Genomic DNA, 19,857 nt, shown 5'->3' on the forward strand with positions numbered 1-19,857 from the left:
AAGTCCAGAGTAGCTACCTAGCTCTCGACCCATCTGAGATCCAAGCAATGCTCTATGACCATTGTGATGCACCAAGGCGTTGAAACAAGGCTCCTCTGAAGCAAATTATCACCTGATTTCCATTCAGGTGCCTTAAGGCAGTTATTCCTTTCTACCTTTTCAATTTTTGGTCACCACTAAAAATTACAACTCCCTGTGACACCCCTTTCTTTTTCTTCCATCTTCTTCATCCTCTGCTTTCTCTCATCCTCTGAATCTTCTATCACTTCTGACCATATGCCATCCTGAATCCCAGGATTCCCTTTAAACCTAAGTGAGGAACCTCTTCAGACTCCTCTTTTTGATCCCTTTCTCTCTTTCTCTCCTGAATCTCTAAGAGAAGAGGTATTTGGGACTGGCAAATAGAAGACTTGATTTTCTTTTTGTAATGTGTTCTCAATGGGTCCTGTTGATTGCTTCCTCCTTGAAAGTGGTGTTTACACTGACCGTCTTCTCTTCTTGACCTCTTTATCCTTTTTGAAGCCATTTTAGCAGAGCTTCAGTTCTCATCCGTCTCTTCAGTGATAACAGGGGATGGTACTAACTGTGTCCTGAACAACTCATTCTGTCTACAAATGAAAAAATTAGACACTGAAAGAATGAAGTCCTTCTGTATCTGTGGCTAGGTCATGGCCTGATTTCCAGACCTGTCCCTGGAATGAGCTAAAATCAGTCTTCTGCCAACTGACAAAGAGTTCATATGCAGTTTATTTCAAACATGTTAACATGTTTTGTTTCCAGGGATCTCTGTGAAACCAATCCATTCTCCACAAGGCATACCACATAATTGTTTTTAAATGCAAGTTTAATTACTTCTCTCCATTACTAAAACCTTTCAAAGGCCCTGTAAGTCTCCAAGGTTAAATTTTAAATTTCTTAAGAGTGGTTTACAAGTCCCTGAATCATCTAGCCAGGGTTTCTCTCTCAGGTTCAACACTGTTCTGTGGTTTCATGCTTTTTCTGCTTCCCGGTTGAACTTTCTGGGCTTCTATATGCTGGTTCCTCTGCCTGGAATGTCTCTCCCTATCTCACCAACCTGAGTTCCTCCCACTTATCCTTTAGTCTAGATTGAGGCATCATTTCCAACAGGAAGCTTTTCTTGAAACCATGATCTCCTCACCAGGACTAGGACATGTGCCTCTCGGCTGTGTTTCCCCAACACTCAAGGAAGCCCCATTTTAGTGCACACACTGCCTTATCTGAATATGAATGCTCATGTATCTCTTGGGACTCTAAGGCTTTTTTTTTTTTCTTTCTTTTTTCTTTTTTTTTTTTTTTGACTCTAAGGCTTTATGAAACAAGTTCACTATTGTTTCTCTTGTGTCTGACATAAAGTAGAAAATAAATAATTTATAGATATTATTTTAAATTCTTAAAGTTCAATATAGATTGGGGAAGATTTGGATGGTTGGCATGATATATAAGAAAGAGTACTTTTACTGCAGCTTAACTAGATTTAGTTAATTGGCTAAAAACCGTGAGCCTCAGTTTCCTTCTCTTTAAGAAAATAATTGATTTTCTCACAGGGATATAGGGATAATTAAATGAAATAATAAATATAAAATTTCTTTAAAAAGTGTAAAACACTGCAGTGGGAAGGTGTTATAATCAGACTCATTTTTGGTTGCTTGACTGATTGCATTTAAACTTAAAGGACACTGAGGGAAATAAGTGAGCAGCAGAGAACACTTAGGTAGGAAAAATAGATTGTGCAGACTTTGGAGGTCCCACAAACTCTGCTAGATGAGGTTCCAAAATCAAATGCCTATAGCCCTGATCTACAGCTCATTATCCCTTTCTGGCAGTGTGTCCTGGGGCACAACAGACATATATCTTCCATCATCCATCATCACTCACAGAATACGAAGGAGACCAGACTTTTGAATATGAAGGAGACCAGATTATGCACCCACACTACTCCTGTGTGGCATAACAATTTTTTTAAGGATTATTTTTTCTTTTCTCTTAGAATCAGCAATTCAATATCTCCCTTTTGGTACCAAGAAGAGAAAGAAAAGTAAATCACAAGAACTCTTATAAAGACTTAAATGTGCCTAACTTACTGTACTTATTTATTTTACTTTTCCTGTTCCCCTGCTCTAACTGTTCTCCCCAACATCCTTTCTTTCTTTCAGTGGTTGATAGTACTGAGGCCTGAATTTTAATCCACTGCCTTAGTTTATTTTGAGCTACTCTACAGAATACCTGAGACTGGGAAATTTAAAATGAACAGAAATTTGTTTCTTTCAGTTCTGGAGACTGGGAAATATAAGGTCAAGGAGGCCTTCATCTGGTGAGGGCCTTCCTGCTGTGTCATTACACTATGGAAGATTATCCCATGGTGAGAGAGCACATAAAACAAGAGATCAAACATGGAGCCCCAAGCCCTTATATAATCAACTTTAGTTGGCTCCTGACTTAAACTCCTAGCCCGGTTGCTTTGGAAACTAAGTTTTCAACACAGGTTTTTTGAAAGACACATTCAAACCATAGCAGCCACCTATTTCAGATTTACTTATTTCTCTTAGTAATTCCCATGTACACATAAAGTGTATGTGTTAATAAACTTTTCTTCTTCTCTTGTCAACTTCTTTTATTATGGGGGGGCCATCCCAGCTAAGTACTCAGAAAGGTGAAGAGAAAATTATCCACTGCCTCCTACAAACGCCATTACAGTCAACTCACTGTGTTAGGGAAGCAAGAATGAATGAATGCGGCCATTGTAACTAATATATACCTACAAGCTAATAATTATAGTGTATATTAATAATGATATTGTGATGACATGTATAAGATATAATGGTGGTATAAGTGTAGTACCCAAATATGCCTAAGGAAATCTGAGAAGGTTTGCAAAAAGAGTTACGCTTTACCTGAGAGTTGAAGGACAAATGACAATAATGCATCCGTAGGCTTGGAAGATACAGAAAGCGCACTCACAGTGGAACAAACAGTATGGAGAAGTGGCAAAATAACATATGTTCTTGAGACAACATGCACCTAACACTGTTGAGATGGACTCCTTTCTGAGGGAAGTTTAAAATTAGCAGTAGATGGGTAAGATGGTTTCCTCTGCAATTATTATTCAAGATTTGAATGTTTCTGCCTTCTTGGAAATATGAGGTTTTCCAAAAAATGAAATATACACCTAGACTTCACACTTCCTCATTACTAGAATTCTGGGTGCTTATTTTGTGTGGGTGTGAAGTAGGTGGGAAACAGAGGGAAAAGGCAACAAAGCTGAGATCCTGATGTGAACTCAGTCACTGGGCAGGTCACTATTTTCTGAGCTTGCCTCCCAATTTACATACAAGAACAAAGTGAGCTCAAGGGGCAAAAGAGCAAGACAAGTCCATCTTCAGAGAAAAGATGACATGCACACAGAAGTCCTTATTGACAGCAGGCCAGTTGTCTTCCTGTGTAGCTGTTATCTTTATAACCAGTGTCTTTATCCTTGTTGATCGTTATTATTTGTAATTTTGTTACTATTGTTTTTTTAATGAAGATCTGACACTTTTATATCTTGAAAAGCAGAGTAACTTGCCAACTTTTCTTTTTCCTTGACAGTTCTTCTCAATGTTTTCACTTTGCATTGGCATGTTAATTTATTCATCAAATAAGTTTGTAAAAATGGAAATGTTAAGGCCAGCACAGTGACACACACCTGTAATCCTAGTGGCTTGAGAGGCTGAGACAGTAAGATCACAAGTTCCAAGCCAGCCTCAGCAAAAGCGAGGCACTAAGCAACTCAGTGAGCTACTGTCTCTAAACAAAATACAAAATAGGGATGGGGATGTGGCTCAGTGGTCGAGTGCCCCTAAGTTCAATCCCAGATACAAAAAGAAAAAAAAACAACAACAAAACAAAATGGAAATGTTAAATAAGTTGAAAAGACATAGTTATGGTTATATAGCTCTGAAGAAAAGTACTAATATCTCCAATCAGTACAGAGCTTTAAGAAAAAAATAAAGCTTCTCCTTTTATCCATCCTAAAAAGAAGAAAGCCATAATAGATTTTCTAATAGAATGGGAAAGCAGCCCGAATACAATAGAGTCTTATAGCCATCAAAGTGACTGTCAGATCCATTCATCTATCCACAGGACCTCATAACTTCTGCTCATCCAGAGACAGAAAACAAGAGGAACCTATCAGACAAATGTTGTCACTGACCTATGGTCCTGATTAGGAAGGGATTTGTACAAATTTGGTCCTGGTTGGTGCTCCTCCCTCCCCCAGCCCTTAATGATGTTCCTGTCCAACCATTAAAAAAAGGAAATTATTCCAACACCCTGATTCTGGTGCTGAATATAATTCAGGTTGGCTTTTATCATAAAACTATAATTTTAAGTATTTATAAACTTCAGTTTAATCTCCAAATCAATTTCTCCACAAATTATTTACTTGCAAAATGTACAGAGTATGAAAGCTTAAGTGAACACAACTTAGAAAGGAAAAGTAAGCTTTACAATGTTAAAAATTAATTGGGTTTACTAATGGTTGTCATATCTCTATTTTAAACTCAGATATTTCCAGGCAATTTTCACAATAAAATTGTCTATCACAATATCTATTTTAGAAGAATTTCTACAATAGAATTCATTAACTCTAATATTCTGCCTCCAAGTGTATTTCCATATTTTTTCAGAAAAGTTTTGAAGGCCCTGTCACACAGTTTATTTTGTTCTTCTTTCAAAGTGTGCTTGCTAATATTAAACAAATAAGATATATTTTCTCACCTTCAAATTGATTTTTTTTTCTCTCCTTTAGAGGGTGTTGAGTGCAATATGGTAAAATATGTTAAAAGAGATTTCTGGTTTTGACACAAAATTTTAAATGTAAATTCAAAGTTATTGTTTCCTCCTCTCCTTGTCATTTTGGTCTCCAGTGTTCAACTTCTGAAATGTTCTTGTCACATATAGGTTTTCAGAATTTTCTTGCAGTTATAATTCTTTTCAATGAGTCTCTCTCCTAGAAAATAAACCCATTCTGCTCCTTTTCTATGAAAATCCAAGGGCATGTGCACTGCTGAGTCCCCTCCCGAGGGCTCTGTGTACAGGGTGGCGTAGGCTGCTTTACCTGCCGTGAATACTACAGGCTGCCTTTGAGTCACTCTGTGCCTGAAGCAGAGAGCTTGCTGCTGCTGTGCTGTGCTGTGCAGGGGACAGGTGCATATTGCCTGCCCACATTCCCTCCCTACTGGGGTACTGATCCCCTTGTCCTAGCTAAGCATAACCTGATGAAGAAATGGTACAGAATTCCTGTTGGTGAATCCCCAGCCCATGGTATGGCATCAAAAGAATCACTAACCATGTGTGCAATTGGTTCCTGTTTTTTTGTTTTATAATTTTAATTTGTTATATATGACAATAGAATGCATTACAATTCATATTACACATATAGAACAAAATTTTTCATATCTCTGGTTGTACTCACAGTAGAGTTACATCCTTCTTGTCTTCATACATGTACTTAGGGTAATGATGACCATCACATTCCACTATCTTTCCTACCCCTATGCTCCCTCCCTTCCCCTCCCTCCCCCTTTCCCCTTTGTCCTAGCTAGAGTTCATTTAATCCTCCCAACCCCATCCCCGCCCCCCCCCCCCACCATGCGCAGCATATTATAGATCAGCATCCTTAAATCAGAGAAGTCATTGGCATTTATTTTTTGGGGGGATCAGCTAATTTCATGAAATATATGGAATGCTTCATGAATTTTGCAAAGGGACCATGCTAATCTTCTCTGTATCGGTCCAATTTTAGTACATATGCTGCCATAGTGAGTATTGGTTCCTCTGTTTGAGAGAGAGAAACATTTCTTATTCTGTAAAAGAATAGTAAATAGGAAGTTTCAACTAGAGTCTTCAGATACAGCAGCTATAGAATTCCAAATCAAGGTGTCAGGTCCAAACGTAGATTTTCAAAGAAAGATTTGAGAATTGGTTTTACAACTCTAGAAACTCTTATCCAGAAGATGAAGATGGAAAAGCTAAGGGTGGGGATTAAAAAAAAAAATCTGGGAAGGTGATTTATTAGGTGAGAGACCATGGACAGGGGAACTGCCACTTAGTTCAGGACTGGTGATGTGACAGGCATGTCCTTAGGGCCAGTTGACAAGTATTCTTGCAGTTGGCAATGCAGATGATTGAAGCCTGTTTCATGCCTGCCTGCAGCAGCCAAATAAAAGTCCTATACTTGCAAAGAGGCTGAATTCTCATGGGATTGTGTGTCAACGTCACAGACATCCCAAGGAGTGAATGTGGAAGCAGCAGTTGGTAGTTGAGCCCAGGATCTGTGTAAAAGGCATGTCCTATTCAGTGTGGCTGTGGGGGCAGCAGGAGTGGATTTCCTGCCAAGGGAGATGCTGAGTGCATAGAGAAGTGAGCAGCTGCAGGATAGGCCCTAAAGGTTGAGGACCTGATTGTGTTGGAGCAAAGATTTATTTCTGATGAAAAGTGCCTTGGCTGCAATTGAAATGATGAAAGTGACTTTGTTATATAATAGTTAAAATTAGAAAAGTCATTGGATGTTGTGTGCTTCTGTTCAGGAGAAGGTCAATCACCAGTAAGCAGGTTTAAGAGGAGAATGAAAAAATAAATTTATTTTAATTGTTTCATCCCAGGAATCCAGTAGATTTTTTTTTCCTGATACCATATAGGATTCTGAATGTCTCCTGGAAGCAGAAGCATGAGGTCCTAGGCTCTTTGAGACCTCACAGTGAGCAGTACAGAATTGTATGTACATAAGCCAAGGTCTAGAGAGCTAGCAGAGCAAAAACCATACTTTATGAGCAGTGCCTGCTTCCTCCTGGAGGGGCCCAGGAAAGTCTCAAGGTAGATCCACAACTCAGTGTTATTGGTCAGCAGGCCTCTGAGGAAAAGCAAGAGGGACTTTTTAAAAGAAGCACATGTCTATGCATGAAATCTAAATATATACGGTGAATTGCTGAAAGATGGCATTTTATTCAGATGCATTCCTAGTTTCTTCCCTTCCTTTCTTTGTCTTCTACGTTTTCTTTATTTTTTTTTCCTTTCCAATGTGGTGTCCAAAAGGACAGAGCTGTGGATAGAAGTCAAAGGTGAAGTATAAAACTGATGGTGACCTAATCTCTTCAGAATTTATTTTCTTTTCAACAGAATTGAAGTCCTGTGCAATTTTTTGCCATGCCTAAAACAAGGACTTTAATTTTAATAAAATTTTTATAAATATTTTGTGACTGAAGACTTTTGAAGATAATTTGCGGATCACATCTCCAGTTGCTGGAGTTGCAGCATTTTGAGGGCCACTGAGAATTAACTGCTCCTAAGGACACAGCACCTGGGTTTGGGTGGCAAAAGCTTCCCATGCTCCCCATTCCAGCCCAGCATGCTGGATGGAGCCCTTGCCATGGTGGGAGGGTATAAAATGGGCAGTTATATATTTCTTCAATTTATATAAATTGTGTCCAGTTTTCCTTATCTGCAAAATGGAGATGTAATAGTGCCTCAACATGATTGTTAAGAGGTTTAAATAAAAACTGTGTTTAGCATTCTCTGGCACTTGGCATTCCAAAATGTTCTTTGATTCTCTTTTCTTTCAACAAGGAGAGGTAAGAGAGGAGGAACTGCCTGTTGGGTTTTGATAACATTTAACCCTGGGAAGAAAAAAATATAAAGGAGAAACTAGGATTCTTTCTAGAGTCAGGAGGACTACAGGGGTTGGTGTGTTTTTCTAAAGGGAGAGTTGGTGTCACCTCAAACAATGGATTCACAAAGGTCGGGAGAATGCTTAGGAACTTCTGAGAGAGACAATATTTATGTCAACCCAGTGAATAAGGGATTTCTGGATTTGCCTGGGATCTTCCAAAGCACTGACACCAGAGGAATTCTGGGGCCTCTCTAATGTTTGATCTGTGTATCTTAAATTCAGCTTAGAAATAATTTGCGGTATTTTTCTTTTGCAAGAAGGTTCATCTACTGTTCTCAATTTTATTTCCATGGGATGGTAAGGAGCTCTGTCTCATTGTACCAGTGAATAGTTCTGGGTTGAGTTTGTAACTGCCATATGCAAGCACTGATGGACTGATGGCGACAGGATGGACTGGAGGTATGAACAGCTGGGTCTGCTGCACAGTTTCACAGTGAAAGAGAAATGAAGGTTTGGATCTGGCAACATCTGTTTGAATTCATTCAGAAAAGCCAGATTGGAACTACTCAAGTTCAAAGATTTATGACTATATCTTTTCCTTTCAGTGCCTGGCAGGCTCACTGCTCAATAAATATTTGCTGTGTAAATGAGGAATTCAGAAAAGAAGAACAAAATAGGGTGGAGGAGGGGGAAGACAGGAAGATTTCAGGTCACAGAAAAAGAACAAGGAAGCTACGTGGGATGAGAAAGATGCTAATGTGAAAAGAGTAGGGCGCTAATGTCAGGGCAGTGTGAAGGGTAGAGTAACTTCTCCAGAGTCTACAGAAGAACTTCAAGCAAAGTGATGGGAAGGAGAAAGCAGAAAGGAAAAAGAAAACCATTTCCATTTACAAAGACCTCTGAAAGATGTGGGTGCATTTGAAATCCGAGGAATGAGGAACAGTATAGATTCTATAACAGGGGGCAGAAAGTGAGGAGTTGGTGGAAGTGAGAGTGAAAGCATCTTCCCAAAGCAAGAAAGGACCCCCAAAGTCCACAGGCACAGCTAGAGGGCCACAGTGGAGCAAGGAGGAGAAGCCTGAGGGAGGAGAGTGAGAGAAACAAGAATGTGAGGAAATCATTGTGTTTATTTTGCAATGTGAGAGATAATGGAGAAACCATTTTCCTCCCTCCCTCCTTTTATTACCCTTTCCTCTCTTTCTCTTGGGCGGGGGGAATGTTTTAAAAAATTCATTTTAAATATATAACATACAATTTAGCTTTTTGTAGTAACCTGGGTGCACATGAGGGTACTGTGAGACCTGTTATGTGAGGACAAATGCAGATGTGGAAGTCAGTATTACCCCAGGACCAAGACCCAGGAAGTCTTCCTTTCTCACAAGCTGGCCGGGAGGATGGTCACTTGGGGTAAGTCCACAGGGACTGGACAAGACTCAAATGCAAAGTGCTTGTGCCTTCCCCACTGTGAAAACTACCTCAGAGAGAGATTGTACAACACAAAGCCCAGCTGCAAAGAGGCCTGTGGGTTCAATGTTAGCCTTGTGAAGGTTCATGGAAATACTTCTGGGTAGTTCTGGCCAGCTGCCTGAATCCAAACCTCTCTCTCTTGGGTCTCTGACTCATCCTGACTAAACCAATTTACTCAGAGCATGAGGCACACTATTCGCATCAAAAGAATATGCTTTAGTGGATATAAGGCAGCCTTCCCCTGTGGCCAGTTATGCTTTGCTCTAGACAGGAGTCTGGCTGTCATCTGGAAAGATGTCCTTACTTTGCTGTTGGGCCAATAAAGCCGAAATAATGGGAAATGACATAAGCTTTTAAGTAAGTCTGCAGGAGAGTGAGAGTCTGGGGTGGGGGTTAGCACAGGTGAGCTGCACAGAACAGTAGGAATGCAGCCCAGCCCAAGGGGCCCTTAATTGCTCTCCTCAAGTGGGATCTCTCCTGAGCAGAATAGTGTGTTGGTTATGGCAACAGGATTCTAAGCTGTCAAGATGCTGTTTCAAATCCCCAGCTTGGCCCCCTTTGTCACTTGGCCAAGGTTTTGACCTTTCCAAACCAGTTTCTTCATAAATAAAATGAGCAAAATAATACCAACCTTACTGAGTTTTCCTGAGGTTTAAATAAAATTCCTAAAATATTTAGCACAACAGTGATTTTCAAGTCTGACTGCACATTGGAATTAACTAGGAAAGGTTTAAAACAATCCCCAGGCCATTGTGCTTCAGTCCAGACAAATTTGGTCAAAACCTCTGGGACTAGGAACTGGGATTGTGTGTAGAAAGCTCCCAGGAGATTCTGATTCCCCAGGAGATCTGTGAGCCATCTGAACCACTTCCTGTTCCCCTAAGAAAGAATGCACTGGAGATAGATTTCAATGATCACATGCAGGAAAAGTGCTTACCACTGCACTTAGTAGATAGGGAGCACTCAAGAAAAGAGCTATTTTCTATTTACCCTAATTTCATTACTTATAGTGATTTACAATTGAGCCTGTCTATAGGCAGTAGAGAATGCAGAGTGTAAATTTTCCTCTGTAGAGTGTCAAATATGGTAAGAGAAAGCATATCAAATCTTAAAGGTATTGGACTAAAGGAGTATGATTTTTCTCAGTGCCAAATCCTTGTCAAAATAAGTCAACAGTCATAGTTTCTTAGAAAGTCAACTCTTGGCAGAGAGGCAGGAGAGCAGAGAGGTTGAGAAGGTGATTTCCCAAAGCTGACTGTCCACATTCCCAGCCCGACTCAGTCACTAACTGTATGATCCTGGGCAGTTTATAACTTCTCTGTGCCCAATTTTTTCATTGATAAAATAAATGGGCATCAGGGATACCATGAGGAGTAAATAAGTTAATATGAAAAAAATATTCTGAAAAGTGCCTGGTATTTTGTGGTCATTCCTTAGCTAGCAGTAGGAAGGAGATGATTTTTAGTATTCTTGACTTTTTCAAGATGTTTGTGTGTCAGAAGGTGATCAAATTCTAAAACAATATGCTGTAGTTTTCAAATTTTGGTATGCTTCAGGATCACTTAAGAATCTTGTTAAAAATTTAAATTCTTCTGGAATCTGATACAAAATTTATTAACCTCTACTATTATGAAAATAATAGATATATTTGTCTGAGTATCTGAGTTCTCCAGAATCAGAATTAATAGCATATATGTGTATATGCACATTATTTACATATGTAGCATATATATGTGTATATATATATACCTATGTATATGTATGTTTGTGTGTACATATGTATATGTATATGTGTGTATATATGTGTGTGTGTGTACACACACACACACACACATATGACTTAGTATAAGGAATTGGCCTGCTCAATTCTGAAGACTGAGAAGACAAAAACTAAAGTAAGCAAGCTGAAGACCCAGGAGAAACATCAAAGACCAGTGCGGCAAAACTAGCAGTTTCCGGAGAGGGGCAATGAGAAATTAGAAAAATAAAGACATACACAGATTTTGAAGATAACAACTGGGATTGGGTGGAGCACAGCTCTCTGATGGAGAAGCAGGTCTAAAGAATTATGCCAGCAATCTTTATTATATGTGTCTCATTAATAAGATTAAAGACTATGCAAACATTATTCTTTGTATTCATGAGAGTTACAAAGTTAGCAACATTATGCAGTTTATCCCTAAGTTACATACTACAGTCGCAATGTGAAATATTATGACTTTCTATAGCTCTCAAGAAAGTCCATTGTTCAAAGTTACTGTTATGGGAGCAGGCTCAGGAGCAGCAGAGCTGGTGAAACATTGTGGTTGTCTAGCGAAAGAGTTCCTTTATTCCTAGGAGCCATGTGCCTGAGATCAAGGTTGAGACTGATAAGACTCTATTGCAAAGCCTCCTCATGGAAGGCATTACCATTGCAACTAGGCATTCTGCACTTTTGCACAGAAATTTTCCCAGGTACCAATCATGCCAAAGCCATAAAGTCTTCAGGGACCCCAATTTCAGGCACTGCTCTCTCCCACTGTCACCGCTCTCCACAAGAACCAACAATGAAAATTTCAGACAGAGTCCAATAGGAGAAAACTGATAGTCCAGTTAGAAGACAATCAAAGAGTAACAATTCTTTTTTACTCAACCTTTTATTCTATTCAGGTCTTCAACTGATTGAATGAGGGCAATCTTCTTTACTCAGTCTATTGATTTAAATGATAATTTCATCCAGAATAACCCTCACAGATACACACAGAAGTATTATTTAACAAAATACTTGGGCACCTGGGACCCAGTCAGGTTAACACATAAAAGCAACCACCATACTAGATTCGGTTCAAAAACAGAATGCAGAATCCCAGTGCTGCAAATTATGTACTACTGAGTGCAGAAGGAAGTCATAACTGACTGTGTTCCATGAAGTTGGATTCTCTCAAGGAAAAAAGAAAAAACAACAATTTACTTTTTAGGAAATGGGGATGGAAAATTGCTTTAATTTATCAAGATCTTTTGAGGACCAAATGATATGATTACAATATATGCATGAAGTAAATTCATGTTTTCTGAAATATCCTAAGAGGTTATCAGCATTAGCTAATTATTTGTATAGGAATGAAACTTCTTTATTGTGATTATTTGTAATCTACCTTGTTTCAACAGAATGCAGAGTAAAATAACAGCTACCAAGTCACAATGACAAAAAAGTTTTTATTAGCTTATACACTCTTTATGATTTGGGTCTGACAGCCAGAAACAAAACACAGCTTTGATGAGGAAGGAGAAAGTAAGAAGAAGATGAAAAACTTGGAGGGTGAAGATTAACTAGTGTATTTTCTTAAAATGGAAAATTTGTTTGAACCTCAAAGAAAATAATCACTTTTAGCTTTCCTATGGTTCAAAAAGGGAAATAATGACTCTATTGAGGAAAACTGATAACTACCATGGTATTATAATAAACTGGGAGAAGTTTTAACTTTGAATTGATTATCTTCTCAATTCACTGCTGGAAATATAATTTCCTAAAACAGAAGAGTTTGAGAAGCCCCACTATCCCATAATTTTCTTTTAGAATGCACCTAACAATTCTGAGTATTGGTTGTTTTTTTTTTTTTTCCTTGAGAGACTCCAACTTCATAGAGATGCCATATGTAGCCAACTTTCTTCTTTAAAACCAATGCCACACTAATCACTCCTGTGATGTTAAAAAAATATATATCCATCTAGGGCCCTAAAATAAGAGTGAGTTTTAGGGACATTTTCTCTCCCTCTCAACCTCTCAAAGGAGAAAGGTAAGGGCAAGTCATTCTAATTTTGGAGCTAATAAAATCTTTTAGAAATCTTTCTTTGAGTAAAGCTTAGAACCCATAGCGAGGAGAATGTCATGAACCACCAGAAACTCCCAAGGAAGTCTTCCAATATTTCTTGCTTCTTTCTGTATCCTCAGAAATTGCCTGTGGGCCCTAGAGCCATTTTTACAGATGATCAGTCTTGGGTACTTTATCATTCTTCCTGATATTACCTGAGAAAGTGACTCATGACTTGTGAGTCCCCTTTTGCTCAAAGGCAATTTTGAAGAGTCAGATGGCTGGATTCTAACCACAGTGTGGTTGTGTCTGTCTCAGTGATTGGGGGGTACAAAGAACACTGGACCTGATTACTGTACAGAAAGAACAGTGTATCCCCCTAAACTTCCCCAAAGAGGAACAGAGAGCCACCAAAATTATATAAAGTCTTCTATGTGAACTGAGAATCATAGGCTGCAATTCTATCATGGTACTATATGAATCATAAATATTTTAAGATTTTAAAAAAATCACTAAAAATAATCTGTTAAAAGTCCACTTAAATGCTATCTCAATCTTGCTACCTGTGGAGAGGCCTACCCTCCATGGTCCATGTTACATACTCAGCCCTCTCCCCCCTAATTAGTCATGTTGCACAGAATACAGAAGTTACTCTCTCCTTTATAGATGACAAAATTAATATCTATTCACATGAGATTTAATTAAGGTATCAGGAGAGAAGGTTAATTAATAAAGTTCATTGAAATTTCTGTTTCATCATTTTATTTTAATATTTTGTCTTCCATAAAAATCATTTTATAATGATTTTACATCTGTAATCTCATGTGGGGTTGTCAAATGTTCATAATTTTTCTGATTTTGAATCTTACTCAAATCTTAATCACCAGATGAAATTGCTTTTCCCCTCCCAAATTCTGAGTACTGCAGGCTTTTTATTTAATTATTTGCAAAAGTTAAGCATCAGCATTTACTCTGCTTATCTCTTAAATTCTCTTTATCCCTCTTTCTCCTAAAGCCTGTAAGGTAATGGCCTCCCTCTTTTCAATTGTGATTTAAATGTTTGATTAAGCAGTGTTATATCATCCTATAATTCCTGAAAAGTTCACAAATTAACACGTGGATTTTCTGCAAGCCAACTGGGAAAGGATAAGGAAGAAAGAGGAAAGTATGTGGATATCAGAACCTTAATATAAAATTCAGAAATTTTAAAAAGAAATAAGTAGTACTCAAATTAGAGCCAAAATACCAGAGGAGAAGAGAACAGGGCCTGTGCAGGGACAATAGTCTGAAGAAAGCTTTCCACTTCTCCTAATGTCCTGGGCAACGTAGCACCAATTGCTACTTCAGAGCAGAAGAGTAGCCTTTGCCTGCCTGGAGCTGGACTAGACTGGGAATTGGATAAAGATATGTAGTGATATACCTGGATGTTTTGTTCAGGGTGCCCCTCTAGGACTGAAGCCCTTACACCCAGCTGCAAGAGAATTGGGGGCTGACAGCTCACAGCTGAGGCTAGTCAGCACTTCCCTCTACGGAAATCAGCTTCCTGAGCAACCCAATCTGGTTGCAGCTTGATTTACAAATCCTGAATAAACCTCTTCACCACCTGCATTTCTTGGACCTTGTGATTACAAATCAAGGCAAGGGAAGGGGACATCAGTGATGTAAGGCATTCTCTTGAGTGACTAAGTAGAAGTTGCCTGGTGATGAAGGCACAAAAGGTTGTAGAGCTGAGATCAACAGCAGAGTGTGGGAATATCTTCTACATTCATATCTCAGATTTCCAAGGAGAGGATCTTCCAATGGACGAATGATGGTGCAATAAATCAACTGATTACATGAGTTCACTCAGACTGAGGTTAAAAAGAGATAGAAAGGTCAGTTTCTAATTCTGGTTGGTCAATCTGTTTTTACCTCAATTGAATTGTCTGCTTGATTTGAACTTTGGATTTGAAAATGGCTCTGTATTAGCATACTGCTCAGTAAATGCTACAAATATTCAAACTCACAATTAACCATTTCACTAAGCTAACTGGTCTTTTTCCAACCTCTCTTTATATTCTAATATCTGTGCTTTTCAAAGGAAATATGCATTCCAATACAGAAAGTATAGAAATACAAAAAAGAAAAAAAATGAGTAGAGTTTACTAAAAAAAAAAGTTGCATTTCACAGAACCAGTTGTAGATATTGAGTAGTTCTTTAGGTCTGTAAATCCCCAAATCATCAGAATTAACAAGCAAATGTTCATGCAGTATTAGGTCAGGTTGCCACTCAAGTGCAATCCTACAGGTGGTGGTGTTAGAGACAAAGGGGATTAAGGATTTCATACCAAAGCCTTCTGCTGGAAGGGGAACTGCTGTAGCTGGCTGGCTACACACAGTCCATTTGGAAGGGGTCTTGGTGGTTGGCACTGCAAGACCCCTCCCAAATGGACTGTGTGTAGATAATCCACCTACTCTAGTAATTGGTTTCCGTGTCTGCAATACCTCTTCTAAACATTGCCTAAAAAGATGCTCATCACAAGACTCTAAGTGAATATTCAAGTAAGTAACTCTGAGTTTGACTAAATTTATGTTGTACATTTGGCAGTATCCTTTTCTAAACAGTAAATTATAAAAGGTGCAAATAATATGGATAAGATGATACTACATATTTGGGTTTACCCACTGAAGTTTGTTAAAATTTTGAAATATAAGAAGGCTTATTAGTTGAGAAAAGTTAAAGGAAATTTCTAAATTTTTTATTTTTCCTATTAAAATCAGCTTTGATGCATAATTTATATGCAAAATTGTGCCTATTTTGAGTACAGTGTGATGAGTTTTGAAAAAATGAATACATTGGGTACAGTGGCGCATGCCTGTAATCCCAGAGGCTCAGGAGGCTGAGGCAGGAGGATCACGAGTTCAAAGCTAGCAACAGCAAAAGTGAAGCGCTTAGTAACTCAGTGAGACCCTGTCTCTAAATAAAATACAAAATAGGGCTGGGGATGTGGCTCAGTGATCAAGTGCCCCTGAGTTCAATCCTCGGTACTCCCCCTGCAAAAAATGAATACATCATGTGACCATCATCCCCCCAAATTCCAAATTGTTATATTGTGACCAATCTGCTTCCACTCCAGGCTTTGGAAACCACTGCTTTACTTTATTTTACCACTAAGTTGCTTAAATTTATACAAATAAGATCTTACAGTATGAAATAGCTTGTGTGTAATTTCAGTTCTCAGTGTGATTTTGAGATTCACCCATATTGTTGTGGTTATCAGTAGTTGGTTCATTTTAATTGCTGAGAAGTATTCAATTATTTCAGTATACCACTTTTTTGTTAGTCTATTCATGTTTTGATGTGCATTAGTGTTTTTTTTTTAAACCAGGTTTTGGCGAATAAAAATAAATCTGTTATAACAAGTCATTATGTGGACACATTCAGGAATATTTTTGAGCATTTATCTTAGAACACTTTTATATTTACAGAAAGGTTACAATGATAGCAAACTGTTCTTGTGCACCCTTAACCCACTTTCTCCAGTGTTAACATCTTATATAACCATTTCACACTTGTTTAAACTAAGAAATTAACATTGTACAGAACAGCTAGCTATGTTATTCAGATTTTACCAGTTTTTGATTGATGTCATTTTTAAGTTCCAGGATCCAATCTTGGATACCAATTGCCTTTAGTTTCCACGTCTTAGTCTCCTCTGACCTAGCACAGTGTCTCCGTCTTTCCTGGTTTTCATGACCTTAACAGTCTTGAAGCATGCTAGCTAGACATTTTATAGAATACCTCTCAACTAGGGGGCATTGTCTGCATTGTCTCATGGTTAGATGGGACTATACCAGAGAAGTGAAGTGTCCTTCTAGCATCATATTGGGGAGCACTTGATCAACACAAATTATTACTGGTGAAGCTATAATATGGATCACTTGATGTCTGTTATATTTCTCTGCTGAACAGAAACTTGTTTCTCCCGTCATTTCTTCTGATAGTCCTCAATGAGTTAAAGGGCTGGGTTCCTTTCTGGAGGCTTCCGTAGACAATCCATTTTCTTATCTTTTGCAGCATCTGGAGGTCATCGGCACTCCCTGGCTCAGGACCTCTTACATCTTCAAAAGCAGCAATGACTGATTGAATATTTATTGCACTGTTTCAGTTTGACTCCTCCACTTCCCTTTTCTAACACAGACCTTTGTGATTGCATTGGGCCTATCCAGAAAATCAATGATAATCTAACATATCAAGACTAGCTGATTAACAACGTCAATTTATTTGCAACCTTAATTTCCCCTTGCCACTAGATATAACATATTCTTAAATTCCAGAAATTATAATATGAACATCTACCAGAGGCCTTAATTTGCTTATCTCAGGGATTCTATACTACATTATTTATTTTGGTGCTCAAATTATTCTAGCTTTGCCTTTTCCTGGTTGCTTCCTGCATTCTTTGGGTATATCTCCATTTTTTTTTTTGAGCAATTCATTATTTTCTGTCATAACAAGGTGCTCCAGGTTTATCTTTGTTTTCCCTATCCCATCCTTAGAATCAGTCATCTCCCCTAAGGAGTCTTAGTTCCTTTCATTGGGGAATGATACTTAGAAACCAAGATCTAGGTGCTGGGTTGCTTATTACTGCTGAGGTGCTATGACTTCTAAATCAGTGAACAGAGTTGGGAATTACATGTATAGTGTGTGCCATATATCTTAATCATTTATGCATCTAGCAGATGTACATGTGTTCATGTTGATTTCCCCAATTCCTGTCCAGTACTATAGGGTTTGCTTAAGTCTTATCCTCTTGCTTATTGTAACTCCTTTCTCTCACAGATAGAAATCTGTCTCCCATCATCTATAATTTATTTACTTATTTCCTTGGCCCTAGTATATGTGTAAAGTACTTTCAGAGTTGCTAACCTAGACCTTTCTGAGAAACAAATTTAAGAACTAGAGTAGTTATCTATCACATTCTTTTGCCTTTAGCTATACAGTCTCCAGTAAATGTACCATTTCCAAAGTTACTGAGGTAAGATCTCTTTCCTTCAAACCGTTCTCTGAGGTTGTATGATGCATTTGTAATATAATTAGATTAATTTTTTAGTTGTCTGCATTCTATCCCCTGCTTTCTTGGCTGATTTTAAAGAATTTACATACAGTTTTGTTTACTCTTTTTTAAAGTGTCATTCTGTGAGTTGTGACAAATTCATAAAATTATATAGCCATCAACCAGTAGGACAACAAAAAGTTCCATCACCATAAATATTTATTTGTTGTAATCTATTACTTCTTTCCTTTTACAACCCCTTACAACTGCTGATTTTCCTTCTTTAGAGTTTTGTATTTACAATATCATATAAATCCAATAATATAATTTGTAGTTTTTAAGTGTTGGTCAAATATATTTAAGGTCCATTCATTTTGTTTTGTGAACCCATAACTCATACCTTTTTATATTTCTGAATAATATTTCATTTCACAGCTTACTTTAGTTTGTCTACCCATTGGTATACTAAATTGTTTCCAGTTTGCCAGTTTGGAATAATTATGAGTACTGATTCTACAAACATTTGAATATGAGAGTCTCTCTCTCTCTCTCTCTCTCTTGCTCTGTGTGTGTGTGTGTGTGTGTGTGTGTGTGTGAATATGAAATCTCAGTGTGAATATGAGATCTCAGAACACTTGAGTGAATACTTAGAAGCTAGGAACAAGTTATGGGGTTGTATGTTAAATATTATGTCAACTAAAGTGACTGTACTATTTTGCATTTAGACCAGCAGTGAATGAACATTCTTAGTGTTTCACATCCTTCCCAGCATTTGATATTGTCAGTTTTTAAAAATATACTCAACAACTTTAGTGAGTGTATAGTAAAATGTCATTTTGGTTTTGATATACATTTTACATACAGTTATGTATGTAAACATGTATGAGGACAATGAATGTTGAAAACTCGCCCCTGCTTTTTTTTCTGGTACTGAGGTTGAATCCAGGAGTAGGTTACTTAAAGCCTTGCTAAATTGCTGAGGCTGGCTTCAAAACTGTAATCCTCCTGCCTCAGGCTCCTGAGCCGCTGGGATTACTGGCATGTGCCTGGCTGAAAATCTTTTCATATACTTGTTTTCTATCCCCATAGCTCCTGTAATTAAGTCTCTGTTTACATCTTTTGTCCACTTTTTTGTTGAATTATTTATTGTTGAGTTAAAAATGCTCCTTACATATTCTAGGTACAAATACTTTATCACACATATAACATAAATATTTCTCAAGTCTGTGGCTTGTATTTACATTTTTTAAACACTGTCTCTTGCAAAACAAAAGTTATGTATTTCCTTAAGTCCCAACTGATGAATGCTTTCATTTGTTGATCATGCTTTTGGAATATCTTAAAATTTATAATTGTACCGAAGGTCACACAGGTTTTTTTGGTTTGTTTCTATTTTCTTCTATAAGTTGTATAATTGAAGTTTTACATTTGGGTGTATGATCCATATTGACTTTATTTTTGTAAAAATGGTAAAGAATGTGTCTAAGATTTTACTTATTGGTTTGTTTTTACATGTGATCATCCAACTGTTCCACCACCATTTGTTGAAAGGGATATTTTTTCTCCATTGTATTGCCTTTAATCCTTTGTTGAAAATCAGTTGACTTTATTTATGTAAGTCTATTTATGTTCTTTGCATTTTGTTTCATTGATCTATCTTTTTATAATTATCACAATGTTTTGGGTAAAGTAGATTTATGGTAAGTCTTGAAATGTGGCAGTGTAACTTCTCCAACTTTGTTCTTCAGTGTTATTTTTTGTGGGGGGAGGGATTACTGGGATTGAACTCAGGAGCACTTCACCACTAAACCACATCCCCAGCCCTATTTGATATTTATTTAGAGACAGGGTCTTGCTGAGTTGCTTAGCATCTCACTTTTGCTGAGGCTGGCTCTGA

General features: G+C 37.8%; 1 pseudogene; it reads right to left on the reverse strand.

Annotated features, from left to right (window-relative positions):
• Positions 1–5,732: 5,732 nt before the first annotated feature.
• LOC114089065 (U6 spliceosomal RNA) lies at positions 5,733–5,827 on the reverse strand (annotated as a pseudogene).
• Positions 5,828–19,857: the final 14,030 nt, after the last annotated feature.

Source organism: Marmota flaviventris, chromosome 9 (genome assembly GCF_047511675.1).
Source record: "Marmota flaviventris isolate mMarFla1 chromosome 9, mMarFla1.hap1, whole genome shotgun sequence".
NCBI classification, from domain to species: domain Eukaryota; kingdom Metazoa; phylum Chordata; class Mammalia; order Rodentia; family Sciuridae; genus Marmota; species Marmota flaviventris.